We start from the raw sequence: 25344 nt of genomic DNA on the forward strand, positions 1-25344 counted from the left end.
ATCAGACACACAAGTTGAAATACAGCATGGTTTCTCTTATATGAGCAATCTAAAGTACAAATAAAGAACATAATAAAAGGCCAGTAGTAGAAGTAGGGAGATAGACCTCTCCACCTCTCCAGTGGCTGGGCACTAAGCCATGGGGGAGGGGGAGGAGTGAGAACAGTTGAGATGTGTTGTGTCCAACACCAGCTCCACAAGGAAGGAAATCACTATGCACTGCAAATGGGAACCAAGAAAAACGTAAAGAAAATAAAGAGTGCATCCACCAAGTCCAAGTCAGTCGGTGTTAGACTGGGGGTAGGTGGTTCTCCGAGGTTCCGACTGACACTACTGAGAACCAGAGTCCTACACGGAACCGCGTACCAGCAATGGGCCTCAAAGTCAGAAGAGACAACGGAGTAGCATGTAATTTAAAATTATATATATAATATATATAAAATTTTTAAAAACTCAGTAGCATGTAACTTAAAAATACATACATACATATATATATATATACATATAATATTCACCCAGGCATGGTGGCACGTACCTGCAATCAGGAGGCTGAGGCAGGAGGATCGCTGTGATTTTTGAGGCCAGGCTGGGCTACACAGAGAGTTTCGGGTCAGCCTAAAAATTACATAGTGAAACCCTGTCTTGGGCTGGGGATGTGGCTGGGCAGGGCCATGCCTGCCTGGCAAGAGTAAGCTCCCGGGCAGATTCCCGGCACCAGGAAAAAAAATAAAAAGACCATGTCTCAAAGAAGAAAACAAAAAATTTAAAAAGGTAATATTCTACTAGCAGCTTATGGAAATTTCCTCATTCATCAACATACCCTAGGAAAAGATGTGGCACTGTTTATTTGCTTTACTATAAATCTTTGCTAATCAAAATGTAATATATAGCTCATGACACGAATTATACACACTTGGGATTTCTGATTCTGTGGGACTACATGGGGTTTCTTTCTAGGTTTACCCCAAAAGCAACAAAGTGAATTAAACTTAAGATTTGATGAAATATAATATAATGTTCAAATATGAATATTCAAATTATATAAAACTAGCTGTGGCATTCTTTTAGAGGCCAAAAGGGCAATTTTAGAAATTACCTAAATGGTGGAGGCTAAACTGCAATGAATGAAAAATGATATAATTTAGACCCACTAGTCATATTTTATCTTTTTATTCCAATAGTCTAATATCACTCATGAAACACGGCCTAAGGCATCGGGGTGGCATTCCCTACTGTGAGCACCAGCCTGGGTGGGGTGCAGGGGTCAAGTTATGGAGACACAGCTGTCCAACCTGACACGGTCCCGCAGTGTGGCGGTTATCTAAGGTCGGTTATCTAAGGTTGCTTCGTGATTTAAGCTAATGCCACAGAATGGCTTTTCACAGGCAGAGACGGGGCAGACACACAGAGACAGAGAGCTAGGGGCCAGCTACGCCCCTCCAGTGTCCTCCGTCACAGGACAGGCTCGGGACAAGTGCTTTTCTCTGCCCTTCTGACAGCCAGAGACATTCTGGTTCTGAGACCTAACTAAGCAGGCTTCGGGCCCAGCAGTTTCCCTCTGATACTGGGCCCTGTGCCTTCTCTGCCTCTGAGGATAATTCATTACGAATTCAAGTCACATCTCACATCGGCAGCATCTGTGAAACCATTCCCGCAGCTGGGCCTCCGCAGCCCTCATCCATCAGCAGCCTCATCCATCACGGAGCTGACAACCCTCCCTCAGCCTGCAAAGGGGGACCTGGACCAGCACCGCCTCCCGGCCACCGGGTCGCTCGGCCCAGCACGAGGGCTCCGGTCACCCCCAGCCCAGCCAGGTCTCTGAGGGTTTGTGAAGAGGGCTATTTTTGCTTTTTGGCTTTGGTTAGCTGATTTGTAGGACCATATCCTTTCCTTCTCTAAGAGGAAAAAGCTGCACATCACATAAAGCTTTTTCAAGACTCAGTTTACAGACTGTGCAGTGGCTATGAAGTGGTGAATTTTACTATTTAAAATCCCCTGTGCTCGGATCCCACTAGCATCTCACAGCAGCATCCTTAGAGAGGCCTGCTTACTTACATCCCTCCCCTCTACCCGCATGTTCTGGCTGCTAGGAACTGTTTTGTGACACGGTAAACATTGAGGAAATGCCACAGTGTGCTTGATGATGCAGGCCTCTAATCCCAGCACTCTAGGAGGCTGAGGCAGGAGGATTGCAAGTTCAAGTTGCAAATTTGAGACTCACAAAATAAAAAGAAAGGGCTAGGGATGCAGCCCAGTGTGAATGAAGCCTAGGGTTGGACCCCAGCACCACCAAAATAAAGAAGTCATGTTTGATTGGACTCCCCATAAACCACAGTATGCTACTAAGCTCTCTTGGATTCTTCTCCCTGAAGTGCAGCACATTTTATGCCAAGCAAACGCTTCTGGGTATGTGCATGAATGACTGTGAACCTCCTCACTGAGCAGCCGACTAAGCCTGTGCTGGAGGAAGCCTAACGGCACTGATGCAGGCTTGGGCGGGAGTTTAAAGGTGAGTAGCAGGTGGCGGTGCAGGCCTGTAATCCCAGCTACTCAAGAAGCTGAGACAGGAGGGTCTTCAGCTGCAGGGCAGATTCATAACACAGGGAGAACAAACCGTAAGAACATCAGGACTCTGCAGGGGCTGCAGCTTAGAGGACCTGGGTTTGACACTTTGCACCCCCCTCCCACCAACACACACACCTCAGTTTTGAACACCAAAATGAAAGTGTTCTAACAACCAAAAGATGTTGCAAACATTTTGGAACTGGAGCTGGGGATTTAGCTCAGTGGCTCCGTGCCTGCCTAGCAAGCGCAAGGTCCTGAGTTCAATCCCCAGTACCAAAAAAAAATTATGGAATTGGGTCAAAGACACAAGGATGCTGGACGTGGAAGTGCACACTTACAATCCCTGCACTCAGGAGGCTGGGGCAGGTGGATCACTGCAAGTTCACGGCCAGCCTGGGCTACACAGTGTGTTCAAGGCAGCCTGAACTACACAGCAAGACCCCGTTGCAAAACAAAAAATAAAACAAACCCACAGACACTTATTGATTCAGTAAGTCAGATCATGGTGCAGCCACCGACATCACGAATATCTGTCTCCTCTTGAACCTGGAATTCTAAGGAGGAAACAAGCAATGCACACAGTGGAGAAAGCAAATTGTGTGGAGTGGAAAGATGCTGGGTGCTGAGGGAAATATAGACTTAATAAGGCAGTTTGAGGAGAATCGGGAGGGTGGGGGGCTGCTTGTTGCTGTACTAAGTCCGATGTGGCTGTGGCGGTAAGTCCCTGAGGTAGATTTTCAACACCTTAGGCCAAATTATACAATGAATACCTAATTAGCTGTGACCTTGGTGAATCTGTATGTTAATCCTCACATCTTCAGCTTGAACTTCAAGAAACACATAAAGCAACGAAACCCCCAAATGCAGGCAGCAGCTACAGAGTCAACTACACCATCCCACCCCAGGCCCGCTGGGGGTGTCAGCGAGAAGGGGCTGATTCAATGCTCACTATCTTGTCGGAAAACTCCCTACCATGAAAACTTGCAAGACAGGCATTTTGACAATTATGCACCGCGTTGTATTCACGAAATCTGCTCTTTCTCAGGGCCTTGGTGGCCAGGCCATCTGCATTTGTCAGAAATTTCCTAGACTTGAGTGGCTCCATCTTAGCCCCCACTCTGCATTGGTAGTTACTATGGCAACACGCTTTTTTTTTTTTTTGGTCTCCCTATTTGGAACAATGATTTTCACGTTGTGGTTACCCTGTCAGGTGTTGCAGTTGTTCTTGAGGGGAAGGTGAGCATTCTTAAGTCTTGGTGTCTGGAGATGAACAAGGGAAACGTGCTCAACTCATGACCTGCACATTGCTCCAGGGGCTCCCTGTCTTCCCCTTCCTCGGTGAGGTTAATTCCTCAGTATTTCATTTTTCCCGATGCTACTGTGATTCGTTATCGTTTTCCTAATTTCTTTCTCCATAGGTTTATTATTGGTGCAGTGGAACACAGCGCGTAGGTTTTGTATCCTGCTACTTTGCTGAATTTATCAGTTCTTGGAGTCTAATGGTGGAATTTTTGGAGTTTTCTCCATAAAGGATTATGTTGACTGGAAATAAGAACAGTTCAAGTCGTCCTTTCCCACACATATCCCTTTTATTTCCTTCTCTTGCCTGATACCGCTGGCTGAAGTTTTGTGACTACCCTGAGCATGGGCGCTGCCTGTGGACAGCCTCATCTTGCTCCTGATTTTAGAGGGAAGCTCTCAGCCCAGTCCTAAAGGAAACTGCCACGACCTTTAATAACATAGTAGTAAAATTACTTTAGTTCACCAAGAAGGAAACAACGTAAAAAGTTCTCTGTGGAGGTAAGTGCTAGGAAAGGAGAAATGCCAGTGGCCGGGGTGCTTGGTCAGGGCCCACAGTGGCCCCAGGTTCACCGGAAACCGTCCGGGCCATGAAGGCTGCCGACATCTCATGTACACAGCCGGGGAATGCCTGAAGATCGCCCCAAGTTCTAACACCACTCAGATGCTGTCAACATACAAAGACTTTATGTTCTTTTCTTATACAACTTCAAGAAACAAGCTGAGAGGCAGATGCAGCATAAAATATGGTCTCTGCCTTTAAAGACTGTTTGATTATTTACTTGGGAAGAGCCACACACGTTAAGACACTGGTCAGGCAGGGCCGGGGACTTAGCTCAGTGGTTCCAGTGCCTTAGAAGCACAAGGTCCCGGGTTCAATCCACAGTGCCAAAAAACAAAAAAAAAAAAGAACAAAGACACTGGTCATGAGAAGGCTGAGTTCTAATTCTAGGTGTACAGAGGCTGTGGGGAAACCCCACCCTGCACACACCCTGATTTAAGAAATCATTATGAGAAATAAATTTGATTACAATCAGAGGGCAGAGATGAAATCAACCCCAGCCAACTCTGCCAATAATTATCCAAACTTTTCCTTCAAACTTGTCATTTAGCTCAGTATGGCCAGTTAGTGGAAATATTTAAAGTTACAGAAGGTGAAGCCTAAATAAGTTTTGACACAGTAGCAATAGAGTAACTAGTACACAGAATCTGTAGCAATCTAGTAACAAAGTACCTAGTAACTTCAATTCTTCGGGCTGACTTTGAGAAGTGGAGATCATGTTAGCACCAAAGGTTATTTCCTCATATATATTTCAATTTCAGACACAAAGGAAACTTCATTTTACGATCAAACCTTATAAACATAGCTTCCAATTCCAGATGACAAACATTAAGTTTTGGTAAAAGTATAAATAATAGAAAAACAATCAGACCCGAGACACTGCAGTAACAAAGTGTCAAGTAAGAGTTTCTTATATGAGAAACCCCGAATGTAAATAAAGAGCAAAATAAAAGGTGGATAATACGAAACAGGAAAATGCACTGTTTCAGACAGAAAGGGACAGAGAGATGGAGGAAGGAGGGGCAGGGGGTGAAAAAGGAGTCAAGGCCCCAGTCCAACCCTGCACCTCCAGGTGACCCTTCGGGGTTAAGGTGTGTCGTGTACGTGTGCCGTCTCCCACAAGCAGTGTAAGTAAGCACAGTGCGCTGCAAAATGGACTAAACATTAGGGACAGAAACTTTAATTTTCCATCATTATTTTTTAAATGTCATTTTTACATCAGAGCATGGGAAATCAGAAAAGCCAGTGAGTGTGCTCATGTTAAAGGGAAAACGCTCCTGAGGAGGCGGCCATGGGCTCCAAGGTGAACTTCTAAGAGCATTCCTGAAGTTCTGATTCTCTTCTAAACTTCACAAATGCGCCGTGTTCCAGAAGTCTTCTGTGCCAGGGTGAAATGGATATAAAGCAACCCTAACACACGGGGCCAATTTTAAAATAAAGTGCAGAAAGTCAAACGGGAACATTCGGATTCCCAGGGCAATCCTACCTTACATCTAACCTATGTAACTGTATTTTGCCAAACACAGAAAATCACTTTTCCCCTGTGAGCTGCCAGACCGTCTGAGTTACGTGTGTGTGTGTGTGTGTGTGTGGTGTGTCAAGATGAAGTGTTCTTCGGGTTGGGCAGCTCTGATACACCACTTCCTGCTGCACACAGGAGAGGACAAATACAAAGGAGAAGAACATAAAGACGAGTGTTGCAAATGCCCTACCTCTAAGCAGTCAGGAAAAATTAAGAATGGACTTCCATGTAGGTGTGTATTAAACATGACACAAGCTGGGTGTGGTGGCACACGGCTGTGAGCCTTGTGCTTGGGAGGCAGAGGCAGGAGGACCCCTGCCAGTTTGAGGCCAGCCTGGGCTACACAGTGATTTTAAGGCCAGCCTGGACTGCAGAGTGAGACCCTGTCCCCAAAAGATACCCACAAAACTGAAATCAAAAGAAGACACTTGCAGAGCAATCTCCATAACCTTTGCAGTCCCTAGCATCAATTCCCGAGATTATCGGCAATCCCTAAATTACTCCAAGATCGACTTGGCCAGCAGTGACTGGGCCAACAGTTTACCCAGCATGCGGAGCTACACATCTGTTAGTGTGATGATAACAAAATCCCTTAAAAGACCAATTAGCTTTTTTTGTTTGAAAACAGCTTGAAATTAATCAGTGAGTGATCCAAGTTTAGGGAATTTTTCATAGAATCAGAATAGAACTTTCTTGTGGATAAAAAACTACTGGAAATTATGTATAAACTGTGTCTTACTTTGAGGCAAAGCATTATACACTTGGGCTGTTTGAATGTGGTATGGACAATGCACATCTGAAAATATCACCACCCACCTAAAAATGGTAGCTTTCTTTCCCTCCCTCCTTTCCTTCCTGCCTCTTGCTAAATATAATAAGATATTGATTCTGCTGTCCTGAATACACACCATAAGAGAAGTCCAGTGGATAAAATACACAATTAGGCTGAACTGGAAAACTCAGATTAATCCAAAGCTTACAGAATTACTATAACCAGAACACTACCTTTCCCATGAAGACTGGAGGACAAAGGACCACCCGTAATCGAGGCTGAGGCAGGGGGATCCTTAGCTCACAACTTTTGAGACCAGCTTCAGCAACAGACGGAGACCCCATCTCAAAAGTAAAACCTCCAAAAAGCCCACAAACTAAAACAAAACCAACTCAACTTGCCTTGAACTCCTCTCTCTCTAACCTGCTGCAAAGAGCAAAATAAAGACAGGTGAAACATTCATTTGGTTTTAGTCTTAGTCTGTAAGAGCATTCATTTCTGCCAGGCCCAGTGGCAGGTGGCTGTAATGCCAGCACTCGGGAGGCTGGGACAAGAGTTCAAGGCCGGCCTGGGCTACCCAGAGAGACACTGTCTTTAAATAAGTACAACTGCAGGGGCAGACTGTAATTCAAGTGGGTATCTCAGGCTGGCAGTTGGGGATACAGGTCAGGGACTGGGTAAGGGGGTCAGAGTGGAAGACTTTTGCACTGTGTTCACCTGTCAATAACATTTAAAGTCTTGCAAGATCACCCCAACTGAGCACAGCTAGTTAGAGATGCTGACTCCAATTTGGGTCTAACACACCCTAGAATTTAGAGATTGTAAAAAAAAAAGTCAGCAAGGCGGCCCAAGAGAGATGTCAGTCAGAAGACAGTCCGAGAGGTATCTGATGGATAAAATCTGTTTCTCCACCCTGGGCACTGAATCCAGGCTTCCTGCTGAGCCCCAGCTCCACCCCCTCGTGAAGCTCGAGGTGGGTTCCTAACAAGTCATTAAACTGGCCAGGCTGGGTCCAAACTTGCATCCTCCTGCCTCAGCCTCACAGGGTGAAGTCCAGGCGCGCGCCATCACGCCCTGTGGGGTCCCCAGTTTTCCTGTGGCCTGGTCCCCCTGGTCCACTCCACACACCTTAGTCTCGGTGGGTGCTGACCCTGGGCGTGTCAGGTGTGCCCTCTGCCCCCCAACACACCCTGCCAGCTGCCTTTTCCTGGGCGGTGCTCAGCGTGATCCTCAAGGCTTGGGATGAATGCAGCATGGATCTGTTCCTTTCCCTGCCCATTAAGAAGCACAAAAGAATACTAGAGAAATCTGCCACATTTCTGCTCTGTTCCCATGGTGACAAACCAACCTGGTGAGCATCCTACTGAGCTAAAAGACAGCTGTGGGCTGCAGCCGAGTCCGGTCAGGGAATGTTAGACCTCAGAGCCCTGGAAGGCCCATGGCTGACTACGGGGTGTGCAGACTGGAAGCCAGTGGACTATCCATGCTTCCCCACTGCATCTGGTCAGTCAGTCCAAGGACAGAAATATCAAGTTCGGTGTGGTGCGCACACCTGTGATCCCAGCACTCCGGAGGCTGAGGCAGGAGGATCGCCAGGAGTTCAAGGTCTTAAAAAAGACATTTCAGATTTCCTCATTTTGATTCAGAACTGGTTATCACCTGACTCATCCTAGAACAAATTAAAATTTCAAATACTGTCAATCAGACTGAAATGTGATAGCCTAATGGACCTGGAACTGGCCAGAATAAACCCAGCTGGCGATTGGACAGAACACGGGCAGGCAGAACCCATCCAGGCGTCTCCAGCCCAGCTTCAGGCAGCCCCAGCCGGCCACGCACCGCAGCAGACCAGCACTTCTCTTGGCGCTGTGCGAGTCGGAACTTCCTGAGCACCAAACTCGAACCCAACGTGCTTCTGACATCAAAATGGAAGCACTGGGCCCCTGTACTCCTGCCACTCACAAACGCTTGTCACTATTTGCACTGGAGAAGGGGACGTCCCGACTGGCAGCCAGGGTTCTGGCCCACCCAGTTCTGTGGGGTCCCCAGGCCAAGGTGGGAGGGAAGACACCAAGGGCAGAATTCCCGCTGAATCGCTGGGGACTTGAGATTAACTGGAAGGTGCACCCGCCACGCCACTGGGCCTAAATGGCCCCTACTTCACTCTCCTCCAGTGCAAGGGGCCTGCTCAGAATTTGGCTATCACTGAGAAAGATTGAGAAATGTAAAAAGGTGAAAGCAGTTTCAATTAATTAGGTTTAATGAATTAGGTTTAAACTCACTGCACATTAAAACCTGTCAGGTCTGTCTGGTCCCTTCCCTATACTCCACCCAAAAGAAAAGCAATTACAAAACAAAAAATAAGCCTGGCGTAGTGGCACACACCTCCAATCCCAGTACTCAGGAGGCTGAGGCAGGAGAACTGCCACATTCAGAGCCCAGCCTAGGCTACCTAGTGAAGAAGGCTGAGGCAGGAGAACTGCCACATTTAGAGCCCAGCCTAGGCTACCTAGTGAGTTTGAGGCAACGCCTGATGATGTAGTGAGACTCACCTCAAAAAACCAAAATAAGGGCCAGGGATTTAGCTCAGTGGCACTGCACCGGCCTTGCAAGGTCCTGAGTTCCATCCCTGGTACCAGAAAAAAAAAGAACAAAACAAAAAGAAGTGAATGAATTAAAAACCTCAGAAATTCCCAATTTGGGAAAGATTTTGTAGAGGACCCGAAATGCAGTAGCAGCTCATAGACAGAGCTTCCACCATCTCCACTCCATGGCAAAACCACAAGAGCACTCGCACAAGTCAGGAGCAGAATTGCAGCACACACCTGGATGCGCTGCCTGCGTGCAGAGTCCTCCAACCCCACAGCAGGAAGGGCTGAGGTAGGAGCAGACACTTCTCAGAAGAACAAGTGGCCCATCGGCACATGAAAAATGTTCACCATCGTTGGGCACTGGAGACAAGCAAGCTAAAACAACACTGAGATTCCCTCTTACCCCAGAAAGAATGGCCAGCAAAGAAAAGAAATAACAAGTGCTGGGGAGGATGTGGGGAGAAAGGAGCCCTTCCTGCTGTTGGTGGGAATGGAAAGCAGTACAACCACTGTGGAGGTCAGTGCGGAGAGTCCTCAAAAAACAAAGCTAGAGGGGCGGGGATTTAGCTCAGTGGTTCTGCCATCAGCCTCGCAAGCACAAGGTCCCAAATTTGATCCCCGGTACCAAAAAAACCCCAAAGCTAGAAACTCCATTTGACCCAGCTACTCCCCAGATTCCCCTTCAGGAATCTTCCTGAAAAAGTTAAAGACATGTTATTACAGTGACCCATCCTCCTCCTCCATCCCCTCTGTACACCATGTTTACAGCAGCTCAAAATAGCTAAACCTTGGAAGCAGCCTATATCCCCATCAACAGATGCACGGATAAAGACAATGTGGCATTTACACTCAGTGGAGTACTACTCAGCCGTAAAGAAGGATAAATGATGTGAATCATTTGTAGGACAATGGATGTACCTCGAGACCATAAAATTCAGTGAAATAAGTCAGACACAAGCTTAAACCCCACATAGTTTCTCTTATATGAGAAACCTAATGTATAAGTAAAGAGCAAAATAAAAGAAATCACAGGAAACATAGGGAAGGGGACCAAGAGAGGGGGGAGGGGAGGAAAAGCTGAGGCTGTGGTGCAGCATGTGGACCAACTCCCTGAGAGGAATGCTCATCCTGCACTCTCAACAAGTGCTTAAAAGATAAAGATGTGAAAAGGAGGTCGAACTCCCTCCACCCCGGGAAGGGCAGGGTTCAGCCCTGGCATCTTCACATGGTCTTTGCGGGTCCCTCACTGCAGACATGGGACTGAATTTCTCCATCATTGGGTCCCCCCCCCCCCCCCGCCGCCGCACCCCGCCCCCAGTCTGCAGCTCAGAACCCTGCTGAAAACCTGCAGTGATTTCCAGGTGCGCTTCAAATCAGAGAATCCAGCTGTCTGCCCCTCCAGTTTCTTAACCCTTTTTTTCTTGAGACAGGGTCTTGCTATGTAGCCCAGACTGGCCTTGAACTCCCAGCAATCCTCCTGCCTCAGCCTCCAAGTGCTAGAGACCACAGGCGTGCATCACCACACCCAGCTCTCCAGTTTCAATTCTTCTGTATATTTGCACTAAAGCAATGCCTTGGAAACTAAGTTTATTATCCAAACTAGAACTGTGAGCCCTGGTCTCCAAGTCTGGAGATCTTGAGGGTCACCGGGAAGCCTCTGCCCCCATCCCAGCAAAACCTGTGAAAATCTCCAGCGAGTGTGTAAATTCCCGTCAATTACTGCTTGTGATTACTGCTGCTTACAGGGCTAAGCTCTGCACATTCACTGAAGAGTTGAACTCGCATTTGAAATGTGAAACATGAAATTCACTCAAAGCCCCTCCTAGGCTAAGACTGGCTTGTTTTTGTCTCTTTGAGGCTGGCTGAGGATTTATTTCCCACTCAAGGGCTGTGATCTACTCTGGGTCCCCTCCCAAGCTGCCTCCAAGATTCAAGCCACCGGAAGCTCATTTCCCACGTGCTCATGAACAAAGTGAAAACATGTGGAGAAGCAGGAACATTACGAGCAGGAAGCCCAGCCCCCTTCCCAGGAAACCTCGAAAATAACCAAACACAGAATCGGGAAACATCAGAATTCGCCCTAAAACACACGGAATGCTGTGGAAGCCCAGCCCGAGAGTTCTAAGACTCTGGAGGGGAAGCTCACTGCAGGACGTCGCCAATAGTCAAGCGCAGCCCGCTTCTAAAACCAGCTACGGAGCTGGCCTGGGGACGCATGCCTGTCACCCCAGCACAACTCAGGAGGCTAAGGCAGGAGCTCAAATCCAAGGCTTCCCAAGGGGACTCCCTCCCACGGCCCCAAGCAGGAGAGGGAGAGGCCTCCTCAGCCCTATGGCAGAGGACCAAACACTGCATAGGATCTGGTGAGGACCTGGACTGGGTTCTGTGAGCAGGGTCTCACTGTATGGCCCAAGCTGGCCTCCAACTTGCAGCAAGTGACCCTCCTGCCTCAGCCTCCCGAGTGCTGGGATCACAGGAATAAACCACACTCAGCCTTCATAAATAATACTTTGAAATACACGAAAAAGCTTGTCACTGATAATGTTCTGAATGCCTCAGAAATAGGCCATCTGCAGGTCCTAAGAAGACTCGCTGCGCTTTGGGGAGCAGGTGGAGCCCCTGCAGGGAGAGAGGAACAAACCCCCAGAGTGAGGCAGCTCCCTGCCCTCCACTCTCACTGCAGCCAACACAACGACCCTGAGCCCCTGAGAGGGGCTGCAGCTCGGAGCGGAGCCTCACCCGGGTCCTGGCCCAGCTTGGACTCTGCCCACACTCAGAGAAGCAGAGCCCAGCGGTCCAGAGAGCTCGGCCCCAGGGCCACCTCCCGGATCCTCTCCCCACTCCAGACGCCAGCTGAAAACAAACCTCAGGTTGCTATCATTTTGGTTGTTTTCTTTTGAGACAAGATCTCGCTACATGGTTCAGGCTGACGGGCCTTGGAATCACAGGATCTTCCTGCCTCAGCCTCCAGAATGCTAGGATAGGGCTGGGCCACCACGCTCAGCGAAGCGCAGGTTACAGTACCTTAAGTCAGGGTTCCCAGCCCCCTGCCGCGGGTTCGAAGGCTGCTGCAGCAGCTCAAGCAGGCCGGAGACGGAAGCGGGCGGCTGAGTCTTAGCTGGCCAGAGGACTCTGGGAAGCCAGAGGGGCTGGGAGGAGAGGAGGCAGGGACGGACCTTCCTCAGGCCGCTGCCTTCGAGTCCGCAGGGGAGGCTGGAGCCCGGCCGGAGGTTCCCGGCCTCTATACCCACCCAGCCGCACCCACTGGGCGGAGCCAGCAGGAAGCCCGCCTGCCTCAGCTTCCCTCCCCAGGCAACATTCCTGCCCCCGGGGCAGGCCTATATTACTCTGGGAGGGGAGTTTCTGTGGCCCCTTGGGGGCATCCAGGGTCTCAGGCCTTCCCCGGGGTGGGAAGCTTGGGACCCAGGACAGGGGAAAACGTTCTAGTGCGTCCCGGTTCCTGTGGAGAAAAGTCGCACAGCAAGGGAAAGCGCAGTGGCGCTGCAGGCCCGGGGGTGGCGCCCTCACCCCTGCGCTGGGCCGCGGTTTGTCCCCAGCACTGAGGAAGGAGTTTTAGGGTGAACCCTGGAAGCCAGGGCGGAATGGCTGGGGCTGGGGCAGCCTGAACAGCACCGGCACACCGGGCGGAGGGACGCCAGGAGGGAGGAGATTGAGTGAAACTATGCGGGCAAACAGCGGGGCATGATGGCGCACGCCTGCGATCCCAGGACTCGGGAGGGCGAGGCAGGAGGGTCGCCACCACATGTTTGAGGCTGCAGAGTGAGCAGCGGCAAGACCCTGTATGGGTATGTATAAGCGCAGCCTGCATCCTGTAAAACCTTGGGGCACATTTTCAACATTGCTTGAATCTGTTTTCCTAGATTGCAATACTAATCACAAACAAAAGCAATCTTTGGGACCACCGAGCTGACTTTACTAGGGAAGATCAACAGAGCTAAAGAGATAACTTTGTTTCCTAAATTCCTGAACATCTTTTATTGACAAAACAAAAAAGTTATTTAAGCATTCCAATGCAACAATTCGGGAAAATAAGCAAAGAAGGGGATTTGACCTGAACATAATAGAAATCTATGCAGCAGGCTTGATAAATTCAAGAACAGTTGTTTTGAAAAAGAATATTAATGAATGCAAAAACTAAGGCATTTAAAAAACCCAAGCTGGGCGTGGTGGCCCTCACCTGTAATCCCAGCACTTGGGAGGGTGAGGCAGGAGGATCCCCTGAGAGTTCTAGGCCAGCGTGGGCTGCACAGTGAGTTCAAGGTTGTCCTGAACTGAATAGTGAGACCTTGTCTCAAGAACAATAACAAATAAAAACCCATGTAAATTAAATTAGTGGGCATACAGGTGTGCTATCTACACACACAGAGAATATTTTATTTTATTCATTTTTTGGTTTTTAATAAAACAAACCAAATCAAAACAAGAGAAAAATCTCAACTCTCACAAATCAGCAACATCTCTACTTGCTAAACTGGTAAATATTACCAACTGATAAGTTCCTGTAACCAAAGCAATCGTAACTGAGCACAAAAATATAAACAAAAGTGAGCATGGTGGAAAAGCACCCTGACTCAGTCTTTGCCCTTGTTTTGTTTGTTCCATGTCTATTGTGTTATTAACTGTCCTCTCACCTTCCATAAACTCTTCAGGAAGTAGAACAATGATGATCTGAATGAACCACATCCACAGGACAGTTTTTCAATCATGAATTCATGAGAAAATAATGCCTTTTTTGAAGAAGAGATGATTTTTTTGTCTTATATGCCAAGTGACCCAACTTTTAAAAATCCATCAAATCTATTCCAAGTTTTCTTTCCTTCTTTTTGGTTTTTTGAGACAGGGTCTTGCTATATAGTTCAGGCTGCCCTTGAACTCACTGTGTAGCCCAGGCTGGCCTTGAACTCATGGCAATCCTCCTGCCTCAGCCTCCGGGTGCTAGGATTACAAGTGTGGGCCACCACACCCTGCGTCTTCCTAAGGTTTGTAACCCTAGGAAAACTGTGTTGGTGAGGAATCCCTCTCCCTCCTTCCCTCAGAGTCACTAAGACGCCCTCCAGCCCTTCACTCCTCCCTCCTTTGCCCATTTGGCCTTCTGACTGACCCTTCTCCCAAAGCAAAGCCAGAGATGGTGGGTCCGGAGTGAGTGCAGGAACTGAGGTGTGTTTAACTCTCCAGTTATCCTTTTAAACAAAATGGGAGTTAAACTTGACTTCTCCAGGGAGCTTATGTTTTGCTTTGTCTTATGCTCAGCCTAAAGTTTATATTCATGCGGTGACTATGTTTTGAAAGTTGATTTAAATGCCTGTCATTGAACCCTTCAAACCCTTGAGAACTAAGAATTCCCTTTAAATTCAATTATTTATTTGCATTAAACACTTCAAGTCTTGCAGGGTGATGCACACCTGTGATCCAAGCATTCTGGGAGGCTGAGGCAGGAGGATCCCACGTTCAAATCCATTCTGGGCAACAGAATGATTCTGCAAGACTGTCTCAGTATAATTACAAAGCAGCTGAGGGTGTAGCTCAGCACTCCCAGAACAAAAGCAAAAACAAAAGCCCCTTCAAAATCAAGAGTAATTTAGAAGCATTAGATTTGATATATTTTAAGCCAGGTGTGGTGGTGAAGGCCTGTGATCCCAGCACTTGGGAGGCTGCGGCAGGAAGATCGTGCAAGTTCAAGGCCAGCCTGGGCTACATAGTGAGACCCTGTCTCCAAAAATCAAAAAGTTGAAAACTGAGGCTTAGTAAAACAACAGTGACAGTCTCCCCCACGCCCCAGTTACTGATCTGTGGGATGGGGAAGAACCCAGGCCTCGTGAGCACAGGGTCAGCACCCTGCTGCGGGGCCCCAGCCAGGCTCCAGGAATCTTACATTTTACTTTCTTGGGTTTCTCTGTCTTCTAAGAGGGAAGTCCTGGTTCTCACTAGCAGTACCGGCCCCGGTGTACTTCGCCCTTCTGACCAGTGTGCTCTGTGTATTTGGACAGACAGACAGACAGATGGCTGCACAGCCCCCCACATCTCCTGGCCTGCGCATGTGCGTGTGCACAGCGACACAGCCCTGCACGCACCTCCATGACCCGCTGGCCCCCACCACTGAATTCCATGTGCTGACTCTCCGCCCGCCCCAGCCCCATAAACCACCCTGCTCTCTGCTCAGGAGGGGACACTTCAGCCCCACGAGTCCCCGAGAGCTGTCACTGGATGTCCGGGTGACTTCGCTAAGCCCACCAGCGCCATAGTGAACGGCAGGATTGATTTCCAGCTTTGTTAAAATCGGGTCACATTCGCATCTGCACACTGGGACTTGTTCGGCCATTCCGGCCCACGGACGGCTCTGCGGCCCAGCTGTCCTAAGCAGGGGCCCACTGATGGCTGTGTGCGTGCGTGTGTATGTGTGCATGTGTGCACACACATGTGTGGTCCTGAAATGAGATGGGGTCCTGAGCTTCTCTCTCTGACTTTTCTGGGAGCCTCAATTCTGATTTCCCTGAGGGCTGCATCAATTGGCATCACTATCAAGTGTATACAGGGTGTTTCCCTTCCTCCAGGTTCTCACTGATAACTATCTGAGTCTTTCTGATAACAGCTCTCTTCTGCTTCTTTAAAGCAGGGTCTCACTATGTAGTCCTGGTTGACCTTGAACTTACTATGTAGCCCATGCTGGCTTTGAACTCAGCATCAATCCTCCTACCTCAGCCTCCAGAGTGCTGGGATGGTAGTGTGTGCCACTGTGCCCAGATGGGCAGTACCAAATGTACCAAATCCATGAGTTTCCAGTCTATTAGAAGAATCCAGCCAGGTGCTAGACAAGTCCTTTTTACGAGGGCGATATAGAAAGTTCGCACATTACTGTGCATGGTGGTACATGCCTATAATCCAAGCAGGGGAGGCTGAGGCAGGAGGGTTTGGAGTTTGCAACCAGCCTGAGATACATAGTGAGGTCTTAGTTACAGTGCATACACGCACACGCGCGCACACACACACACACACACACGAATGAATGAAACAAGCTCTTGCATGGTTTCTTAAACTTTTACAATGTGTCATTTTTCTGGCAATTTTGCAAACAACTTCATTCACCATATTCATTTAGGAAATATTCTCTCACTCACATTTTCTGGCCACTGCTTTTCTCCCTTCTATGTCCCTTAACTGGGCTGAATAGGGTTCCAAAGGCGACAGTTTAAGACACAGCATCGCTTACAACCTAGGCTGCTGGAGAGAAATGTTTGCCATATAATTAAAAACTAAGCTAAATATTTTTTTTAATTACATCTTTTTCCTTTGTAAAGACAACAGCACCTTCACTCAATCAGTTATTAAACACCACAAGCCAGGCATTCAGATACAACTTCTGACCTTCTTACTCTAGAAAAATCCATAATAATTTAATTTTTTGAATGTCAAAAAAGGGAGCAAACAAAATTACTCTCTCTAAGGCCTGCTACTGAGTAAGGAGGAAGAAAACCCCTGGAGACTCCTGGTCGGTTTTATGCTTGAAATCTGGCAGAGGCTTTAGCGCCTGCTGTGAGCACTGTGTGAACTGCCCAGCCAAGTCCTGCTCTGGCGTCTACAGCAAGGGCTCCGAAACTGCGCTGCTACAGGAACCAGCCCGGGTCCTCCTCAGGGCCACCACCCCTCCCTGCACCAGCCCCGCTGTGAGGACCGAAGCCCCCACTGGCTTCCAACCGAGCTGCACTCAGGTTCCTCTCCCCTCTGAGAGAGGCAAGTCAGCAAAACAAACAAGGGAACACCAGAAAAGTAGCCTACACCGAGCATTCTGTAATTCTACAAATATTTCTTGCATTCATGTCTCACTCAACGAAGTTCTGAGCACTTTAATTCATTAAAAATGATCATCTCAGCTGGGCGGGGTGGCGCACGCCTGTGATCCCAGCACTTGGGAGACTGAGGCAGGAAGACTGAAGTTCTAGCTTGGCCTGGGCAATTTAGAGACTTAGCAAGACTCTGCCTCAGCGTGAAGAAGGGCTGGCGATGTAGCTCAGGGTGAAGGGCCTGGAGTCATCCCCAGAACTCCAAATCAAACGCAACAAAACCACCAAGTGCTGGGGTGCAGCATGCTAGAGGTCCCGGCTTCCTGTGCCAGCGTGGGCGTGGGGGCAGAATCACCCCGGAGATGTCAAATACCCATGAAGTCCTCGTGGTTCTCTTCTGATAGTGAGATGTAATGATTGATGCCGCCTAAACTGGAACACTGGATTCAGCACCGGAGTCTCCCAAAATAGCCAGAACCACGCAAGCCTCAACTGTAGCAAAGGTAATTTTCCTACTACACTGTAGGGAAAAGTAAAAGCAGGTGTTCCGCAGTGTTAGTTCCACTGAAGTACCTCCCAGGCTGAGGCTCTGAAACAATGTAACTTTGCAGAAGAGATCAGAGATGTAACATCTGCAATTCCCCCACCCCCGACCTCCTGGGGCTGTCTCTGTTTTAAGAAAGGGCAAAGAGTAGTGAGATGTAAGACAGAGCCCCAGTGGTGGCTCACACCTGTGATCCCTGCACTTGGGAAGCTGAGGCAGGAAGGTTGCCATGAGTTTGAGGCCAGCCTGGGCTGCACAGTGAGTCGGAGGCCAGCCTGAACTACAGTGAGGCCTTGTCTCAAAAAACAAAACAAACACAAGTTATAACAAAGACCACTCTGGGAGGCTGAGGCAGGGGGATCACAAGTTCCAGCCAAGCCTGGACAACTTACTGACCTAGCGAGACTGCCTCGAAGTACACAAAACAAAACAAGAGCAGGGGAGGTGGTGCACAGTGAGGCCTTGGGTCCTGTCCCCACTACGGCAAAACAAGCAAAGCCCAGGACGTAACAACATCGTCAGGCACTGTGTGCTGCTGGGACGCTGACAGGGGATGGCCCAGGGCTCTGCCTGCGGCGACTCCAGGAAGCAGGGGAGTGAGGCTCCAGGGCGCTGCCGGGGCAGCCTGAGGAGCCAGGCGGGGTCCCCAGGGTTGGCCCTCAGACCCAGGTGATGACCAGGACCTCTCGGGGCAGCACAGGGACGGGGATGATGAGGACAGATGGCAGCCAGGCCAGGGAATCCAGCAGAGGCTGCGGCCCCTGCAGGCTGGAGTCTGGGTCTCCTGCCCTGTGGGTCCCGGCTCCACAGGGAGTTCCTGGTGGGACACCCCGAAGACAGCAAGAACCCCACGTGCCCTGTCCCTCTGCCGGCCACACCCCCTCGGTTTGGGCAGCTTCTCTGCCTGAGCTTTGGTTTGTTTGGTTTTGTTTTGAACCCAGGGCCTTTGCACCGAGTTACATCCCCAGTCTTCCAGCACTCCAGAGGCTGAGGCAGGAGGATTGCTGTGAGTTCCATCATCCTGGTTTACATAGTGAGTGTATGACCAGCCTGATCCTGACTCAAGAAAAACACAAACAAACAAAAAAGGGATTCTGAGATGAAAACCAAGCTCAAACCTTCCACAGATTCACAAATTCCGCAGATTTCCACAGCCAAAACCACGCAAAGTCCCAGCCCTGACTGTGGCCCCCTCCCTCTCGGGCCCACTCTCTGTTTAGGGGAACTTTGAAGATTCTGCCTGATAAATCACCTCATGCCTCTTTAAAGGAAAAGATCTCCAGATGCAGGTGTGGCTGTCATTTTCCTGAAGTGCTCTCCTGGCCACCGCAGGTCCCAGGCCTCCTCGCGCCATGGATGGTGGTGACCAGGCTGGACACAGAGGGTGGCCTTACCAAGCCCAGCTGCTCCCTGCAGCCCCACTGTCCTCCAGCCTTGTCCCTTGGGGCGTGGTGTCCTCACCAGAGCTGCCCCTCTCTGCTCCAAGCCCATGCGACCCGTGAGGGCTCTGAGCCTTACCCCTTCGAGGAAGCTGCAGCAGCCAGGTGAGGGGCTCCGGGCGAGGAGAGCTGGGTCACTGACGCCTCAGCGTGGCTCTGATCCAGAACAGTGCTTGGGTTAGGGACACAAGGATCAGAGCAGAAAGCAGCCCCTGAGAAGGCCAGGGCTCCGCTCTTCGGTCTCCTACTCATTTTGGGGGTGGGGGGTCTCACTCTGCAGCCCAGGCTGGCCTCTGACTTGTGAAGATCCTCCCGGCTCAGCCTCCTGAGTGCTGGGGTGACAGGCGTGCGCCATCTCGCTCGGTTTCCCATTGGTCTGCAGAGATGCTGAGACCAGGCTGTGCCTGATGGCGTCACACCGTGGAGTGTGCAACGGGGAGAGAAGGACAATGCGGACCGAGGGGATCAGAGAGCTCCAGGTCACAGAAACCTCTTCCTGTTCAATATGCCTCTGCTCGCCCACCAAGCGACAGCATGTTATTCAAAGTAATAACAAATGGGCCAGGGATTTACCTCAGTGGTTCCCTTGCCCACCTCACAAGGGCAAGGTCCCGATTTTGATCACTGGTACCCAAAAAATAATAATCATAACAAATGGATAGGTAGCAGAATCGTTTGGAGAGCACTGTAGAGCATGACCTACCGCGTCTATTTTTGTTTTAAAATCTTATGACAGCCAATACTTGTAATCCAGCCACTCAGAAGGCTGAGGCAGGAGGATCAGTACAGCCCAGAAGTTGAAGGCCAGCCTGGGCAACATCTCAAGACCACTATTCCTGGAGGGGTGGGGGAGAGAAAGAGAGAGAGACTTCGAGGTCGGGAACTGTGGTGCTTCCGAACATCCTGCTCACCGGTACACCAGGAGCTGGAAAATCCACACTAGGCAAAGAACTTGCATCCAGATCAGGACTAAAGTACATTAATGTGGGTGATGTAGCTCAAGAAGGGGCGTTATACCATGGCTACGATGGATGAAGAGTATGAGTGTCCCATTTTAGATGAAGAAAAAGTGGTTGATGAGTTAGAGAACCACAGGGCAGAAGGTGGAGTTACTGTTGACTACCATGGTTGGGATTTCTTTCCTGAATGATGGCTTCATGCAGTTTTTGGGTTGAGAACAGATAACAGTATATTGCACAAAAAGACTTGAAACAAGGGGATATAATGAGAAGAAACTAGGAGACAAGATCGAGTGTGAGATTTTTCACGTTCTTTATGAAGAGGCCATGTTACCATACAAGGAAGACACTGTGCACCAGCTGCCCAGCAATATGCCTGAAGAGCGGGAGGACAACAGAAACCAGATCCTGAGATGGACTGAGCAGTGGGTCAAAGGTCACAACCCGGGCCTGGTCACCTGGTGGTGCCTCTTTGCCCACCGTGTAGACACGGGCTCCAAGTATCTGTAAAAACTAAAACTATGTGGAAGGCCCAGCAGGTATTTTATGCCTGCGTTTCTTTTTCTCCATGAGAAAGTTAAACGATCACAAATATAATGAATACAATTATTATTAAGCATTTAAAATACGCATCAGTTGCTAAACAATAAATCTGATCAAATGGGTAATAAAAAAAAGAGAGAGAGACTTAGAGGAGAATTGATCAGGCTTGTCTGATCAGTGACTATAGAAAGTCACAGTGGCCATTCCTCAAAATGGTCTCTAGGGAAGGAACGTTGAAATCTTAATTTTAAAGTTTAAACTGGGTTTGATGACGCACACCTGTCATCCCAGCACTCAGGAGGCTGAGGCAGGGAGATGGCCTTGCGCTGGAGGCCAGCCTGAACTACATAGCGAGGCCCTGTCTCAAAAATCAAAACAAAAAGAGGTCTGGGCATGGATTTAAATTGGAGCAGAACCATGAGCCAGATGAGCAGAAAGTGGGTCTAATGCTGAGGCCAGCAGTTTTACAGGACACTAAGAAAAGCCTTTGTTTCTGAAAGATGAACAGAAGAGGTACAATATTAGAAATAACTGTGCCTTCTCAATGACTGAAAGGTAGACAACTTAAATCAGGAAACTTCAACAATAAACTCAGGAGGGAGGAAAACGACCCACAAGTCAGGAAGTGAAGCTCCTGCAAAGCCCATTTGCTTCATGAGAGAGAAAAAGTATCCGCATGAGTCGGAGAAGTGGTCACCGGGTGATGCGACCTTCCCATCCCGCTTCCCAGCCAGCTGGCAAACACAGGTGTGACCCAGCCAGGTGAGTGCTGGATATTTCTTTTAGTGTACTGCAATAAAAGACACACTACCATGAACTCCCTCAAAATCCTCGCCATCACTTCGAACGCACTCATCCCACGGTCCTGGCCACTTCCTGCAGCAGCTCTGGAGTCCTCTTGCCTGAGAGTCTTTAGTTGCACTGTCCTGGCTGCCTCAATGACCTGAATCCATTCAAAATGTTCCCCTTCGTGGTTGTTTGGTGTTGGTGAGGAGCCAGCGTCACACGGTGCCAGATCCAGCGAATACAGCAGATGAGGACCAGCACCCTGCGTTACGAGCTGCCTTTCCATGGGACGGTGCTCAGGAGGGGCACCCACCGGATTTTTGATCAGGACAGAGGACTCGGGAGCTGCTGCAGAGTGGAAGGGCGAAGGGATGAGTGCCATGGCAGCCTCCTACTGCAGAGCACGTTTCGTGTAAGCCTTCGCCATGTACTGTGGTCACCTCGCAGGCAAATCCCCAACCCTTCTTTCTCAGAGATGGCTCAGAAATCAGGAAATTCTCAGTGTGCTGACCTGGGGTGGGACCAGGTCCCGCGACAGCGGATGACAGGGTCATCAGGAGGGCCTGTGGCAGCTTTAGTGCCCTATTTCCCTTCCATAAAGTAACTCAATGGAACTGGGTTGTGTCTGATAGCCTCAAAATGATAATGTTTTCATTCTTCTTTTTTTTTTTGGTACCGGGGATCGAACTTGGGTCCTTCTGCTTGTGAGGCAGGCGGTGGAACCACTGAGCTAAATCCCCGGCCCAATGTTTTCATTCTTGATTACCTGGGAATAAAAATATAGAACCTGGATGTATGTGTGTGTGTGTGTGTATGTGTGTGTGTGTGTGTGTAATTTTTTTTTTTAATGAGACAAAGTCTTGCCACATTTCCCAGGCTGGTCCCAAACTCCTTGATCCAAATGCTCCTCCTGCCCCATTCCCCCGAATTGCTGGGGCTATGGCACACACGGCAGCACCCCTCCTTCTCCTTTACATTAAGGTTAGTACCTCTCGGGGTTTGGCTTACTGGATGTCTTTGTCTGTCTCCCACCCAATTCTAAGTTTAACAGGACAGGGTTTTGTCTGCTTTCTCAGCAGCGTTTCCCCAGTTCCCAGAAGGCGGCCTCATATTTATTTGATGGGTATTGAGGAAAACTTTTCCAGTGAATTCACATCTTAACACCTGAAGGAGGGTGGGGCCACAGCCTGGCTGAGGCTTGGCCGGCATGTGCGGGGCCCTGGGATGAGCCCCACTGCCGTGAGAAAGGAAAGTAATCAATAATATAACACCTGAAAGAAGCTAAGAATAGCAATGAACAATAACGAAACAAATGCTAGACAAGAACTGAGACCCTGTGCTCTGCCAGGCCTTACACATATTATTTTTTAAGAATTCCTATTATTATCTATCATTATTTACTTTCCTCATTGCCAAATAAAGCAAGGCTTAAAGAGGTTAAATAATTTTCCCAGGAACACATCCCTGATAAATGTGCTAAAAATAAGCCCAAGCCTTGTTTACTTCTGAAAATAAGTCCTGGGCTGAGCAAATCCAACTGTAAAAACTGAAGGGAAGCTAAGATTTTTGAAAGGCATGAGGCGGGGGCTCCTTGGAGCTGCAGGAGAGTCTCTGGCCGAGCAGGGAGTGTTTACTTCCTCGTCTTCTTTTCTCTTTGGTGGTGTCTGAGACTTTTCCATAAAGTCTTACACTGGGATTCACTGGGGACATGAAGACGCCACCCTGCGTGCGTCCTCGGTTCTGGGCACAGCATGGGAAGGGAGTGGGGTGCCCAGTGCACCCCACACCATGAGCACCGGTGCACGGGCAGAGAGACTCTGCACGCGGAATTACCACAGTCTTTCCAGCCCCGAGGGGAAAGAGGAAGTCTACTTTCAGTGACAACGATGATGATGACGCTAAAAATATGAATGGGAGAGGAAAATGCTCATTCTGAGAGTCAGGTTCTCCTCCCTCACGGTGACTGCAGACCCCAGGCAGAGGCCACCCTGGGGCCCATGACAGCCAGGGTAAGTTTGGCTGAGAACAGGATGAGGGTCCCCACCGGGTCAGGCCATGGCAGAGCAGGCACCCACAGCTTGGCATGGGACTGAAGGCCCGATCCGAGCCCGGAAGGCCAGGCAAGGAGCTGTCAGGCTGAAGGCAGGAAGACGGGGAATGTGGGCTTCAGAAGAGCAAGCGTCTACTGCTTCCTCCTCCCTACCCAACCTCTGATCCCTTTCCTACAACACCTGACCAAGTGGTTTCTAGTATAGGCAAAGGTATATGTAGTAGAATTCATTCCTGTCCATATCTTAAATATTTTCGAAAAAAGCCCATATTAAGTCAAGTGTAGCGGTGCACATTGTAATCTCAGCACTCTGGGAGGCTGAGCCAGGAGGATCGCAAGTTCAAGCCCAGTCTGGCATGCACTGACTGAGACCCCACCTCAAAATTTAGAAAAAGTGAGGTGGGGGCTGGTTATGGAGCTCAGAGGGAAGGGCTGGGTTCGATCTCCGGCAGCTAGGAGCAGCAGCCATCAGTTTCCTACTGTACGTACAGAGGCACAGCAATGAGGTGCTCTGAAGAAGAACCCAGATTTGCACCAGGTGTGAAGAAAGGTCCCTGACCTTCAGGGCGGGGTTAAGACCCTGACGTTTCCCTCTCGCGATACCGATACCGGGAAGTCTGGCATCAGAAACTCTCGCAGGGCTGATGGATCGCGCAGGCGCGGCTGCAATCTGCCTCTCCGCACCTCGGTTCTCGGGGATGCCTGGACCTGAAAGTGAACCCGAGACCCAGCAGCCGGCCAGCGGTGTGGACAGCCCACTCCTTCCCCCGCCTGTATCAACCCAGATGACGCGCGCGGCACATGCTGACAGAATACAGAGAAGCACTCTTTCACCTCCGTGGAAAAATAGCAACTTCGTAACGCAATTATCAGAGAATAAGAGTAGTTCGTGAATTCACTGTTCATTCCGTTACCTTAAAAGAACAGCCAAAATGTCACTCAGAGTACAAGTCACAGGCGAATCGCCTGTTTTACAGAGAAGAAGCAAACACCTCACAGCACAGAACCTTCCTTTCTGTGAACTCAGTGACACTGTCGTATACATGAAAAATGTGCATAGATGTGAAATGCTGAAACAGCAGAATAGAGGATTTGGGGAATTATGTGAACCTCTCCCTACTTCCTATTTAACTTCTATTTTGCTTTTTATTTGTATATGTATATATTCTGAGTTGTTTTGTACTTGGGTTTCTTTTTCTTTTTGAGACAGAGACTTGCTATGTGGTTAGTTCAGGCTGGCCTTGAACTCCCTGTGATCCTCCTGCCTCAGCCTCCGGAGAGCTGGGATAACAGGAGTGCACCCCTACACCCAGTACTGATACTTGTATTCTGAATGATTTTTATTTCTTTATAAAAATGAGCTGGGTGTGGTGGCACAGGCCTGTAATCCCAGCACTCAGGAGGCTGAGGCAGGATTGCCACCAGCATGGGCCACATGGTAAGTCCAAGGTCAGCCTGAACCACACAACAAAACCCTGCCTCAAAAAAAAAAAAAAAATGTGCAGACATGACAGACTGGGTAGAAGCCTCACGTGCATGGAAGTCCACACGCAACTCCAGGTGTTCACAGACCTTAGCCCCTGACAGCGCGGACCACGTGGGTATTGAGGGGTGACACGCAGCTCACTGGCTGTTGCTCTTACCCAACGCTGCGTCCTCACCGCCTGCCTCAGCTCATGTCCTGCTGGCGGTGGCCGGGCCCATCCCGCTTCCTCAGCCACTCAGCGGGGTGGGCGGAGCACCTGGCGGCCACGGCCCAGAGTCCCAGCCTGGAAGAGACAGAGGGACAGCAGTTACTCGGGCGGAGGGCAAGGGACACGCAGGGGCTGCAAAGTCATCCAGGCGGCAGGGCCGGGAGCTGGGAGCTTCTGCTATGCTGGGGCTGCTCACACGGTGGTGAGAGGCCCTTTCCC

General features: G+C 49.4%; 1 protein-coding gene across 3 annotated transcripts in view; it reads right to left on the reverse strand.

Moving 5' to 3' along the window:
- Tet2 (tet methylcytosine dioxygenase 2) overlaps window positions 1-25344 on the reverse strand; it is a 97076-nt gene that overhangs the window by 47597 nt on the left and 24135 nt on the right. Inside the window, exon 2 of one of the 3 annotated variants that reach the window (XM_004866253.4) lies at window positions 25075-25200. The exons of 1 other annotated variant lie outside the window; for it this stretch is intronic. The gene's annotated coding sequence lies outside the window, so the exon portion shown is untranslated. Of the gene's footprint in view, window positions 1-12335; window positions 12618-25074; window positions 25201-25344 lie in introns of those variants that run through there. One more of the 3 variants, XM_021245476.2, reaches the window with a different exon arrangement.

This window comes from Heterocephalus glaber, unplaced genomic scaffold (genome assembly GCF_053883595.1).
Source record: "Heterocephalus glaber isolate CG9 unplaced genomic scaffold, H.glaber_assembly_v1.0 deba00001688, whole genome shotgun sequence".
In the NCBI taxonomy this organism is placed as follows: Eukaryota; Metazoa; Chordata; class Mammalia; order Rodentia; family Bathyergidae; genus Heterocephalus; species Heterocephalus glaber.